The sequence below is a fragment of the Protopterus annectens genome, chromosome 16.part0 (assembly GCF_019279795.1).
Source record: "Protopterus annectens isolate FY-2018-M chromosome 16.part0, PAN1.0, whole genome shotgun sequence".
Lineage (NCBI taxonomy): Eukaryota > Metazoa > Chordata > Ceratodontiformes > Protopteridae > Protopterus > Protopterus annectens.
This window is the reverse complement of record NC_056750.1, coordinates 63,909,706-63,924,054: the sequence shown is the minus strand read 5'-3', so window position 1 is coordinate 63,924,054 and position 14,349 is coordinate 63,909,706. Positions and strand designations below refer to the sequence as shown.

The 14,349-nt window shown below is 38.4% G+C and overlaps 1 long non-coding RNA gene across 2 annotated transcripts in view; it reads right to left on the bottom strand.

Annotated features, from left to right (window-relative positions):
* LOC122790286 overlaps nt 1-14,349 on the bottom strand; it is a 165,638-nt gene that overhangs the window by 72,155 nt on the left and 79,134 nt on the right. For both annotated transcript variants that reach the window (XR_006362979.1, XR_006362978.1), the window contains exon 2: nt 9,905-10,083. This is a non-coding gene — a long non-coding RNA (uncharacterized LOC122790286). The remainder of the gene's footprint in view (nt 1-9,904; nt 10,084-14,349) is intronic.

Below are 14,349 nucleotides of genomic sequence, written 5' to 3'. Positions count from 1 at the left end.
TCATGTACCAACTCTTTTGCTCAACATTTTCTGGAGTGCATAAATTCTAATGCCTTGGATCAACTTATTCACACCCCCACCAGGGGCAGCAATATCCTAGACCTGGTCGTTACCAACATGGGTGACTGGTGTTCCACACCAGAGGTCAATTCCTCATTGGTCAGATCTGACCACAAGCTAATCACCCTAGACATCCACATCCTGCCCCCACCCCCCATTAGGGAAACCACCGTAAAAAAACTTCTCCAAAGCCAACTTTACACTTCTTAAGACAGAAGTGACAAACTTCATAACACCCATGCAGACGGACAATAGATGTACGACTGCTGAATCCTACACAGATGCACTTTATAAGCACTTACACAAGTGCATGGATTGTGCTATCCCTAACAGAACCAAGAAGCTATCGCCCCAAAAAAGGAAGCCAATCTGGTGGTCCGCTGCCATAAACAAACTCTACAACAGAAGAAAGAAACTGTTACAAAAAAGAGTAAAATCCCATGATTGGAGGAACTCCCTGGTCAGCCTCAGTAAGAAGCTGAGATCCCTCATAAAATCCTCCAAAGCTAGTTACGAAAACAAAATTGCCACTGACTTTAAAGACAACCACAAAGCATTTTATAGCTATGTCAAGAATCTCAATGGCAACACTCAGATCTGCTCTGAGTTACAGCACAATGGCACTAAATATACAGAACCAACTGATATTGCCAACATCCTGGAAGATAGGTTCAGTGCTAACTTTACCCCCCTCTCACCCCCTAGAGGGCCCATCTCTATACCGGAAGAATGCAAAGTTCCTGTAATCACGTCTGCACAGGTAAAAAACACACTCTCCAAAGCCAAGAACACAGCATCCATGGGACCTGACAATATCCCAGGCTGTGTTCTACATGAACTACAGAATGAACTGGTGCCCCACCTAAGTACCATGTTCAATCATAGCCTCACCTCAGGCTTTGTGCCCATTGAATGGTGCACCATGATGGTTATCCCACTCCACAAGGGGGGAGCCATGATGGATGCTGGGAACTACTGCTCCATTAGGATGACAAGCCTGGTCTGTAAGGCCATGGAACGTATCATCATGGAACTTATAAACAAAGACACTGGTAATCTCCAATCTCTGGACCTCACCCAGTTCAGGTTTGTAAAAGGCAGATCATGTCTCCTAAACCTGATAGACTTCTTTGAAGCAGTCACCAAAGCCATAGATGAGGGTAAGGTGGTTCACACAGCCTATCTAGAGCTCGCCAAGGCTTTTGACACCATACCCCACTCTGGAATTATAGATAAACTCACTAAACTAGGTATAAATCCTTAAGTCACAAGATGGGTTGCCAACTGGCTCATGGACAGAACCCACACTGTTAAAGTAGCAGACTCCAAATCCAACTTCAGACCAGTGACAAGTGAAGTACTACAGGGTTCAGTCCTGGGTCCTCTCCTGTTTGGTATCTACTTCTCTGAAGTACAGGCTAACACAGAAGGTCTTTGGTTAATGATGTTTGCAGATGACTGCAAACTAGGAGCCATAATTGAAACTCCTAACGATATGGACATCCTACAAAAGGGCCTCACTGAGACAGATGCCTGGTGTCAAAGCCATGGCCTGAAGCTCAATGCCAAAAAGTGCATTGTCATCTCCTTTAGTAAAAGCTCTGTACCCATGAACTACCACATAGGTGGTAGTCTACACACCGAAAGTGTGATAAGAGACCTTGGGACACAGGTGGACAGTAGTCTCTCCTTTGATAATCACATTGCCACAGTGGTCAAGAAATCCTTCTACGTGGCACACCTCATCACAAAAGGTTTCTCATCCAGAAAAAAAGAGGTAATTGTTCCTCTCTACTCATCACTCATTAGACCCATTATAGAGTACAACACTCCTTTTGGTATGTATCTCACAAGCATCTACAGCAACTGGAGGACTGGAAAGGCCACAGAAATACCTCACAAAGAGGGTTACTGGCCTCAAACAGATGCCCTATGCAGACCGTCTCAATAAACTCCAGCTTTACTCTGCCGCATATTGCCTACTCAGAGGCGATCTCTGCCTAGCATACAAAGCTATGTCAAACCCAGAGCTGTTGGACATGCTCCACTTAAAGAAATCCCAATTCCTTTGAGCTACATGCTGTAGGGACCTAAACCTTGTCACCTCAATAAACAGAACATGCTGGAGAGATAGATTCCTGTCCCAGAGACTTGCCATACTCTAGAACAGACTACCTATCTGTGTCAAACAGAGCTCCTCATTAGCACTCTTCAAGAAAAATCTTGATGATTGGATGGGAAATAGGAAATTCATCCCGGGGATCACTTCTGTGGCTCTGCTCGACAGGGGCACAGTAAAATAATTTTCTTGGGTGGCGAAAGCCAGGTTAGCTTTTTGGCTAGGCTTATATAGGCCCTAGGGCCAATAGCCTACTACCTAACTATGAACCTATGAACCTGTGAAAGTTATTGATAAAGATATTAAACAACATTGGTCCGAGGATGGACCCCTGTGGTATGCTGGTAGGGGTGGGTAAGACAGGTGAGGTGCCTTTTTTCCATTTCACAGCCTGAGATCTATCTGACAGATAGCTTGAGAACCAGGAAAGAGTGTTTTGGGATAGATTTAGATTTAGATTTGATAGATGACTTAGAAGGTGTTTATGGGAAACAGTATTGAATGCTTTAGCGATATCTAGGAGAACTGTGGATACCAAGTTCCCAGAATATCAGGCTTGATTGACAGTTTCTAAGAATGAGAGTAGAGCTGTTATGGTGCTATGTTCTGGTCAGAAGCCATATTGGTAGGGGTAAGAAGTTGGTTTTTAGTCAGAAAAGGCATAAGTTGGAGGTGGATGCATTTTTCTAGGATTTTGGAGATTGGAGAGAGAAGAGCTATAGGGCAGAAGTTTGAAATGTTGGTGTTTTTGCCTCCCTTGTGGAGAGGAAGAATAAAGGCAGAATGCCAGAGTTTAGGGACATAGGATTCCTTTATGGATCTATTAATTAGGATACTAATTGGGAGAGCTATATCATCAACAGCAGACTTGAGAAAGGAAGAGGGGATGTTGTTAGGTGCATTGGAGCAGGGTTTAAGTTTGGATAGATGTCTTTTTATGTAGTTAGTAGAGACAGGTTTAAGCTCAAACATAGGTGGAAATTATTTGGGGAATTAGATGAGGTGGAATGTAGGAGAGATGAGTCGTCGTTGGGAAAATTTTCGTTAGGTCGGATATTGACTCTATAAAGAAACAGTTGAATAGTGAGGCTAATTTGAGGTCAGATTTACTTGGATCTGGACAGGGATTATTTTTGGAGCCTGGGTTGAGGATGAGTTTATAGAGTTCCAAAAAAGCCTAGGGTTTTGGGGATGGTTGGACTGGAGCTTAGTGTAGTAGGATTTTTTGCCTTTGAAGATTTTTTTTTTTTTTTGCAAAGTTACAGAGCTGTGTATATTGGAGAAGGGGTTTGGGAAGTTTATTCTTTTGGTAAAGGTTCCAGGATTTGTTAGCCAAGGGGCAGTTATAGTTTTTATTCTTTTTTTTTTCTTGGTGGAGCTAGGGAGCCAAGGGGCAGTTATAGTTTTTATTCTTTTTTTCCTTGGTGGAGCTAGGGAGCCATGGGGCAGTTATAGTTTTTATTCTTTTTTCCCTTGGTGGAGCTAGGGAGCCATGGGGCAGTTAAAGTTTTTATTCTTTTTTTCCTTGGTGGAGCTAGGGAGCCATGGGGCACTTATAGTTTTTATTCTTTTTTCCCTTGGTGGAGCTAGGTAATTTAGAGCATCTAGGAAAGCAGAATTAAAGTGGTCTATGGCTTTATTGAGTGGAAGGGTTTTTAGAATGTTCCAATTCATTTGTTTGAGATAGGGAATGTTTTGGGGTCAAATTTACTAAGGTTGTGGGTCTGAATATATTGATGTTGGAGGGGATGAGAGGTGGTTGCACAGTAAATGAAAGCTGGGAGGTGGTCACTAATAGAGTCAGGGATGGTGCCAGAGTTGGTAATTTTATTTGGATGGATGACTAAGATCCAGTCAAGAGTGGATACTGAGGGATTTGTTTTATTGGGTCTGGTGATGGAGTGGGTTACTTGAGTAAAGTTAAAGAGGTTAATGGACAGGGAGGGTATGGGACTGTTGATTTTATTCCAGTCGATGTTTACATCACCTAGTATGTAAGTTTTAAGGTTAATTTCAGCTGAGGCCCATTGGAGTATGTATTCAAGGGTTGAGATGTTATTTCTGGGTGGGATATAAAGGGCGATGATACAGAGGCTTTTGTGATTATTCATTTTTAATAGACCGACTGTTAGTTCTGCATTGGTGAATGTAGGAATGGGGTTTAGTAGGGGAATTAACATAAGTAGATTGGAATAGATTAATGTAATGCCTCCGCCTTTTTTGCTTTGGGTCATTACATCTAAGAGTGTGAAATCCAGACGGTAGGATTTCAGTGTCAGAGATGTGGGGTTTGAGCCAAGTTTCAGAGATGGCTACAATGTCAGGTTGGTTATGACTTAGCCATGCTTGAAGCTGACGTGCTTTGTTGTTGAGACTCTGGGCATTGAGAATGAAAATTTTAAGAGTACTGTAGGGGGATGAAAGGTTAGAGGAAAGGGAGGGTAATTGTTATTTGTGGGTGGGTTAGGTCCAGGGTTGGGATGAATGTCTCCAGCTAAGACAAGGTTACTGAAGGAAGTTATTTTAGTGTGTTTTGGTTTGTATTTAGGGTATATTCTACCTGGTCTAGTTTTTTAGAGTGTCTTTAAGAGTAGTGGAAATAATTTTAGTATTAAAAACGTGCCGAGGGTTGAGCTGAAACAGAGAGGAGGAGATGGAACAAAATGATTATTTGTGTGAGGTAGGAGATGGTTTTGTGTGGGAGTATGGTAAGGGGTAGAGAGTGGAAGCTGATTGGAGGAATAGGAGCTGGCATGGTATAAAGTTGTTAGGAGTAGTAGGAGGGAGATGGGGGTTCAGAGTGTTAGGAACAGTAAGGAAAGCATGGTTAGAAAAAGGATTTGTAGTTGGAGAGATGAGCTGTAAGGTGAGAAGGGGTAGTGAAAGAGGGATGCATATAATTAGTGATGTATTTAATTACTGTGGGTGAAAGGAGGAGGGCTAAAAAGGGGAAGGCTCCCTTTTTTAATTTCTCCTACCCTTTTGGGTTTCTAATACCATGACAGGAATGAACTCCATTCCTAAGTCAAAGTATGATTAAAGTTCATGAAATTAGTATTATTTCAATATTTGATGTGTCAGAAGTGCTTTTTGCAGCACCCACAATGTGCCCAGTAATGACTCCTTCTGCAATTCGTATGGAGTTACATGTATCACTAACATATCTAAATATCACTGTAGATTCTTTTTTTAAGACCCTTTGCTCCTACTACTACTGGAACTATCTGAGTATCTTTCTTCCACACTGCTCTTATTTATGCCTGCATCTCCTAATATTTTATGACTTTGTGTCTCTCTGTATGCAAAACACTGTAGTCACTGGGTGTTGTGATTTCACTGATCAATGCTACTTTTGTCTTCTTTTCATGGACCACTCTATCCGGTTTTCTAGCATCTATCTTTTGAACAGTTGGTAATGCATGATCCCATGTGATATAAACCATTATTTTCTATGATGCTTTGTGGTTCATGTTTCCAGTGTTTTTCAGCCACTTCAATACCATAATGTTTGCACAATCCCAGTGCAACAGTTTTGCCACATTATTATGCCTTTCAGTATATAGTCCTTCTGCCATTAGTATGTCGCAACCAGCAACGAGGTGTGCAACTGTTTCCAATTCTGTTTTACAAAACCTACATTTGTCTGTTTCTACCTCATGTTCAATGGACTTTGTAAACCAATGTGTACTTAGCCCACTATCTTGTGCAGCCAATATTAACCTTTCATCTCTTGGTTTGAATTCACCTCTCCGTAACCATTCCTGCATTCGTTCCTGATCAACATGAGGTTCTTCCAGAAGTTTTCTATACTTGCAACTATATTTATGCATTTCCCACATTTCTTGCCTTCTCATCTGGTCCTTCACCTTATATTCTTACTTTTGTTTTTTGGCACATTCAGTTGCTGCCTGGTTTTTACCTCCTTGTGGTTTCATTTCCATCCCTGCTTGATGACGATATGCTTCTGCTAGTTTAAGCAAGGAAGTCATCTTAGATGTATTCTCCTCATGTTTCAAAACTTTCACTACATTTAGGTCTTGTAAGGTTGTCAGATATGTGTGCAGTCACACAATTGCAGATCTATACATGTAATCAATTACAAGGAGGCTCAACCCTCCTTCAGAATGGGGAATATATAATCTTGGTATGCACTGATTTTTAGAAATCATTTGGTGAACATGAAGCATCCTTCTTGTTTTCCTATCTAATCTATCCAACATGTTTTGGGGCCAGTCAATCACTCCAAAACTGTAAGTTAGGGCAGGAAGAGCAAATTGGTTTATACCTTGGATTTTTTTCTTAAATGTCAATACTGTTTTCAAGATTAGTTTAAGTCTCCTAAAGTATTCCCAAGTTTTATTCGCATATTCACATTTGTTCATGTTTTGTTGATCCTTCATCATTTTTCAAATATTTATACACTCCGTCTTGCTCAAGTTCTTTTATATCACATTCTTGTCCCAAACTGATGTTTTCTTGGTGCTACAGCTTCCCTGCTTTAAAGGTTGCTTTTGCACATTTATCAAGACCAAATGACATTCTTATATCCTCTAAAAAAGTTTTGACAACTTGCAGTTGTCCTTTCATTTCCTCATCTGATGAGCTATACAGTATTAAATCATTAACAAAGAAAAGATGAGAAATCTTTACACTTTGTTGTTTTCTAGGAGCCAAATTATAACCATGGCCTAAGGTGTTAAGTAGACAGCTTAATGGGTTAAGGGCAAGTTGGAATAGCAGCAGTGATAGAGGGTCAGCCTGGAATATCCCCCTTGGAATTTTTATCCCTGGAACAATAATTTGTCCTTTATCATGGCTTAATTGCAAAGTAGTCTGCCACTGTTTCATGGTCACTGTAATGTAGTCAATTAGTGTAGGGTGTATCTTATATATTTTTAAGCACTTTTTTGTCCATGAATGTGGGATACTATCAAATGCTTTTTTATAGTCAATCCATGCCATACTTAGATTCTTCCCCTTTTACACTTCTCCACTATGATTTTATTTAACAACAAATGATCCTTTGTTCCACATGTCTTTCTTTTATTGACTTTTGTTCTATTGCCATAATTGAGTTTTCTTCTAAATGACTATAAACTCTGTCGGCATCAATTCCAGTGTATAGTTTATACGTCATCGGAAGGCAAGTTACTGGTGTATAATTTTGAGAGTAGCTTTCAGGTTCACTCAAGTAGGAGCATTGTTTTTCCTGTTGTTAGTCAGGATGGTGTCTGTTCGGGGTGCGCATATAAATAGTTCTTACTCATGGCTAAATCTTCGTGCAAAGATGTTAATAGGTTTAAGCTGAAATTAGCTACTGCATCTGGGCCTGGGGTTTTCCAATGAGAGGTTTTTCTTAACTTTGTTTCAATCTCTCTGGCTGTTACTTCATCCCATTTCATATCCTGTACCTTTAAACTTCTTATTCTTTCTTTTACTTCTTCTGTCCATTTAGCATCTTTGTTATGTTCCACAGGATCTTCATAGATACTGTTCCAAAATGTACCTATTTCTTCTTTTTTGGTGGTCTTTCAATTCCTTTTACATTCTTTCCGAATTCTCTATAAAACTTTTTTAGGTCATCAATAAATTGCTTATTTTTTACTTTTCCTTTTTATTTATCTGCATATCTTCTACGTTTTTCCACCTGTGCTGAGATTTTTAGTTTTTAATAGCGATAGTATGTGATAGATCCTGATCTGTTCTGATACTGTGCATTGCTTTATCACGTCTATCATTCTAAGTATTTTTGTTGATCTGTTCCCCCTTCTATACTCATCTAACAGTGGAACTTCTTGTCTTAGTTGCTTTATAGTTTTCTCTAGTCAATGCTTCCATGATGATATTCGATTTCTCCCCCTCCTTTCCCTCACTATCCTGTGTTCTTGTGGTAGAACTTTATCAGTTATTAATTTAGCTGCACAGTAATATATCCTTTTTGCTTTTATTATATTGTATCAATTTCTATGAACAGTCCTAATTACTGTGTTCATTTGTTTTATCAAACTTATGACTTTTTGGGTTTTATTGGCCTTCTGCCATCTATTTCTTTCACTGATCTTAATATGTCTATCTATCTGTATTAAGTCAAGAAACTTCTCTTAGATCATTTTCTTCTAAACTGAGGGCACATTTTTTGTTTACCGTTTTCTGCAGGCATTCTATAGATAGAAAGTTCTATAGCATCTTCTTGTGGCATATTCTCTTCAATTTCATCCTGTGCCATCCATTGCTCTGTCATATGGGAACTCGCTGGCCTATCACTCCTCAACAGTGACTGTGTCAGAGTTTCCACAGATTCCTGTTCCTTTTCTTGCCATCCAGCTTCAAGTGATAATGGCACCTGATCAATTGCTTCCCATTCCATTGGTTTCCCCTTAATTTGGATGTTCATTACTCTCTCCTGTTATGGTGCTTTCTGAATTAGATTTTCTACATTGAATCCTTCACTTCACAGGCACTCCATAACCTCAGTTTCTAATTCTTTAACTTCTCCATTATTAATCTCCTTTTCTACTTTTTCTCTTTGTCTTCTTATTTTTTTATTGTAAAGTTTCCCATGTCTGGAATCCTTTGCCTGTATTTCTCTTCACATATCTTTGGGGCTGCCTTCTTTTTGTTGATTAATTTGGCTTTCACCTTTGCATAAATAATGCACCATATCAAATCTCTCTTTCTTTCCCATGTCCATATTTCTTTTTATACTTTTCAAAAATATGTATGTTTTGTTGTTTATATTTTGCACTTCCTCAAATGCTTCTTTTTCCAAACAGATCAAAGTTTCTTGGTCTATATACAGTTTTTCACAAATATGTTGCATTAATGACCACACATTTTATTTTAAGCTTTTGACAGTTTTTCTTGCTGAAGCATTTTTCTTTCCTCTAATTTCTCTCTTAATTGTTTTGTATATCTTGTGTCAGAAAATTCTGGGCTTTTTGCATAATAGTAACAATACATAATTTATTTCTTATCCTCAATAGTCCACTTTATCTTCTTTATGGCTCTTCTTTGGCCTATTAGTTTTTGTGATTTTTGTGGACTGCTACTTCCTTCTACAACAGGGGGGGCATCCTCCCCCTAGGCCTGGCCTGGCCTCATTGTAGTAATGTTTCTGTATTTTGAGGATTCTACACTGTCATCTTTTCCAGTCCGGGCACCAGTGTGCCTACCAGGATTGGGCACTTTTGTTATCCTGGGTCTTGTCCCCCCAGCTATCTTTTTTAGTTTTTGACCTACTTCTGTCCATGATATATGCTATATAAATACAGTCTATATATCAGTGTCACCTTGGTGAGATTTTGTGAAAACAGGGTCCACCTCGTGAAGGTACACACCAAGACCTGAGGATGAATTAAAAATGTCAGCACTACTACTGTCCTTTACTTGTTGACTTTTCATCTCTACATTCGGACACCCGATTAGAAATCCTTACGGTATACTAAATCTCAACATATGGAACACTATCCTGATATCAATAGTTATTGCTTGAGTTGCATTTTGCATTCTCAAGTATTGGAGAAAAAGACAGAATATCCTACTTAACAATGGTGCTTTTTCAGTCTTATCACGCATTATTGAAATTGTAATTACAGTTCTACTAATGTACCTAAACATTTCATTATCAATGGTCTCAGCTGAATGATATTTACATTTCTTAACACAGATTTAATCCTGAAATGATCTTAACAGTATGGTGTTCAAAAAGTTCTAGATACAACCTACCTAATATGTCTTTTTGGACCATATTTTTCCATGTAGCCAAGTTGAAATGATGGATATGATATTTGTTTCCTCATCAGCTGGACTGAAGTCAGGTTATTGTGCGGCCTATCAGTTGCTATAGCAATACTGTGCTATATGTTTTCATGCATTTTTCATGACTGTCATTGTATTTTCATTGCCTACTATGAAGAAAATAGAAAACTTTCTGAATAAAATCTGTTTGTTGATAAAAGTTGTTTACAGTGGAATAAAATTTCTTTTAATCAAAGTTTGAAACTTAAATAATAAAATCCTGCAGTTGGGAATCTTTTCTGTTTGCTGAGCAGGTTGATCTAACTGTGATTATTGAAACATGGCTTGGCCTTCAGATAGGCCCTCCAATTAAAACAAAACACCAAATTATGAAGGAGACAACAACTTCAAAGGTTCAAAATAAGCACAAGGGTCCCTGGGCATGTTAGGGGTAACAACAACAACTTGCTCTAGAGTTTGGAGATGCAAAAATCATCATGAAGACCTCAGCTGCACTAATAAATCATGGTCTAGTCAGAGGCTGTCTTAGCACCAGCACAACAAATGAGGACTGCAATATTTTTAATTGGTTTCTACTGCTGTGTCTATCTCAACATTCTATTCTTCTGCTATAGTTGAGGTCAGCTATCCAAATGTAGAACTTCATGTACATCTATTCAGCACTTTGATAAAAATACTACTAGATATTCTTTCACAGGGGTATCCAAAAATGTTGCAGTCCTCTCACAAGAAAACAGACACTGTGAGAACCCATCACAGAGTAGAGAGAGAGAGAAAAAGAAATTCTAATGCGGCAAGAAATGTCCCAAAAGGAAGCTCAGATCTGAAGTTCAATTAGTCTAGTTAAATTTTTATATAACTTTTCTAGAAAAAAGCTCAAGTCCTACAACTGTAGCAAACTACTGCTAAAATTGTAACAAGCAACTTGTTGCAGTTACTATGAGCTTTGCAACCAAGCCATAATTTCAGTATCAGCATTCATTTATGAAACTGATATATCCTCGTAATCAATGCTAATATTGCACTTCCATACCATCAGCACCTTCTGATTGTACTCTTTGACGACTTGTCCTTGGCACTTTACCCCTTCACTCTTCCCTCATTATGACTATGGACTGGACAGACAAAAGAAGTCCTCCTTTTGGATATACATCTGAATTTGTTGGAAATATCAAACATCTCAGCAAGCACAGGGATAATAAATCTGCTTAGCAAAGTCCTGCAAACATATGGCAACTGAATATCATGACAAAAGAGTGGCATTCGGTCACTGCCTAAGGACATTGTGTGATAGATAGAGGATTTAGCTCCTGTCTGCCTGGAGTGAGATGTGCAATTGATAAGAGTACTTTACACCTGATGGGATTTACTACTCCACAGGAAGTATGTGTGCACCGTACCGAAAACTTCTCATCTGCATGTCTTTTCAGTGCCCTTCAAATCCCAAATAAAGACAACTAAAATATGCAAACTAAAATATCAGAGGTGAAGGTGACTGCTAAACGCCAGAAGTCTCAACAAAAACTGGGTGATTTGGGAGCTTTCACAGTAAATGCAAATAATAATAATAATAATAATAATAAAGTCTTGACACCATCCAGTACTAAAACATCACTCCCCTGCTGCCTTGGCTGCTGCCTTCCAGAAAGAATAAAATGTGCAGACATACACTGCTCAATAAATTCAGGAAATTGAGACTTAATTTATTTAACATTTGTTTACCAGGAAAGTCCAACTTAGAATTAAGCCAATTTTCAGGGAAGGCCCAGTGAGAAACACTCCAGATGCATGTCTTTGTAACATGGGAGGAAACTGGAGAACTCAGAGGAAACCCATAAGAATGCAGGGAGGACATGCAGACTCTGCACAGAAGGCACCCCAGCTGAGAATCTAACCAGAGAACCTCTTGCTGTGAGGCAGCAATGCTACTGCTGTACCACTGTGCCATTATCAGTTAGCAAGCTAAACTTCACAATTACATTTTAAATGAAGCCCTAAATAGAGCATAGGATCATTGGAATAATATTAGGTAAGCAATCACATGGACCATAAGAGGTCTAGCCATATACACCTATAAGCAGAGACACTTAAAAGTCCTTGCCACCCCTTATGAGTATTTAGTAGTGTCAACCTTCCAAATCAAACAAGGGTGTATGCAATAACCATGGCATAAACTGATGTCTACCCATCATCAAATGTAGTCTTAAAGGCAGACAAAATAGTATTTTATTTGACCTGCAGTAGTATGGCATAGGTTGGGCATTTGCTGAGTTAGGGCCTTATCTCTCAGTGCAACCTATCCCTTCAATACAAAAATATTTTGCTTATATTTCAATCATTTGTTTCAAATCTTTTGCCAGCAAAGCCATTCACACAAACTTGTTCAAAAACAACTATTTTACAACTCTTCTGCTTGTGTGTGACATGAACAGGTAGTGGATTTGGCTGGATTTTTGTTTTTAACAACTCGTATATGCTGTTGTGTCCTACATTTCAGCAATCTGTTTTTCACTTACATAAAATAACTTGCTTGCATATCTCAGGGCATAGATTACTCCTTCAAACTGTCAAGTACAGCTCCCACCTGCATAGTGTTTTCAATTAGAAGTGTCGATATAGGGACGTGTCCTAACAAGGTGCTGTATAATTTGATGGGGACATTTCTCAGAACTGCAACAAAATTCCAAGACCTGGAAAATTATGGATAACAGTAAAAACTTTACAAACAGTGTGACACACTGATGAACGGTTGATCCCAAAAGCTTTGTGATTTTGCATTTTGTTAGAATAAAGTTTTTACTGCTATCCATATGTTTCCAGGTCTTGGAATTTTGCTGCAGTTTTGGATTTCCTTTTTCCTACCTGGTTTACCTATGAGCTGTTCCTGTATCTTGTGTTTTGACATTTCTCAGAATACAGAGACAAGACCCCTCTTAAAAAAGCTGTGTCATCCAAAAAAAAAAAAAACTTTTCTGTTTGAGCTCAACCTTCTTATCCTTTGAAATCTCCCCTAAGGTAGAGAAGCCAGAAAGTGGATTTCGTAATTACTAGTCCCATGCATATAGTCTAAAGAAACAGTGGGTTTCCTGTAAATTTTGTTCTAAACTGCATGACTATACATACTTAACAGAGTGACATCCTGAAAAATGAATGCGGTTAGAATTCATAAAATCAGAGAAAGAAAAAAACAAACCTGCTTGTAGATAGATTACAAAAAAATTATAAACCCAATGGGTACTAGCTAAACAATAAAAGTGAAATTAGTATATAATCTGCTTCTCAAAAATCTAGATTTTATAAATATACTTTTGTTCAAGCAAGGCCATAGTCAAATTATGGTCCAGAGTGGGAGGTGGGGCACCCATAGCAGTGCTATTCTTCTGATTGTTAATTCTGTCATTAAAGACAGAAAAGTTATTTACCAAACAAAAAATTGTCAGCCCCCATTGTATGTTGACTACCCACAGTATCACCTATTAGCTTACTTAAAGCTTCCTGCTTGAAATGGTGCTCAGTACTGCTGTAGAGGCTTTCCACATTGAACATGCACCAGAACATGCCATCTTGCCAAGTCAAATCCAAGTTTTTCTCTAGAAATTTACTAACTAACTTGCCTACAGTCTTCAAGAACCTGCACCACAGACTATAGGTCTGTCAAGGGGTAGAAATACATTCTTATGCATCTTCGGTAAACAAATTATTACAATTTTGAGAGTAGAAAGTTACCGCCTCTTCTTAGTCTCAGCATCAAAAAATATCTCAGTCTGACTCCTTTCCTTAACCAATCATTTTCAGCATCAACAAATATCTCAGTCTCACTCCTTTCCTTAACCAATCATATCATTCCTTTCCCCAGCAGCAACTTCATAAATTGAAGCATCTTTCAAATGTGCACAACACGTACTAAGATATTTTTCAACATTCATAATCACTACTCGCCTTTATCAGCGTGTTTACCTGTGTCTGCCATCTATTTATTTATTTACTATTGTTACATGGGGTGGTACACTGGTCCAAAGACCCTTTTCAGAGTCTTATGACTCCACTGATATCAATATGGTAATACGAATTTGCAGATAAACCATCTTCCGAAGCAAAAAAAAAAAAAACCCTTATCACTCGTACTACTATTATGAGAAATATTGTGATTGTCATAGTGCAATAGTACACAGAGTTGCTTCAAAAAATAATGCACTGGATGTAATTTGTGACTTCAGTATAAGCCATCAATTTTTGCCTGTATTAATTATGGCATAAATCTAATTAATAAACATCATGATTCAATTATCTTGAACCTAAGTGTAAAATCAAGTGCTGTCAGAAATAAATATTTCCCAGAATTTCCAGACTTGATCAATGAAACTATGATACAATAATCAATTCACTTATGAAAACAATCATTGGCACCACCC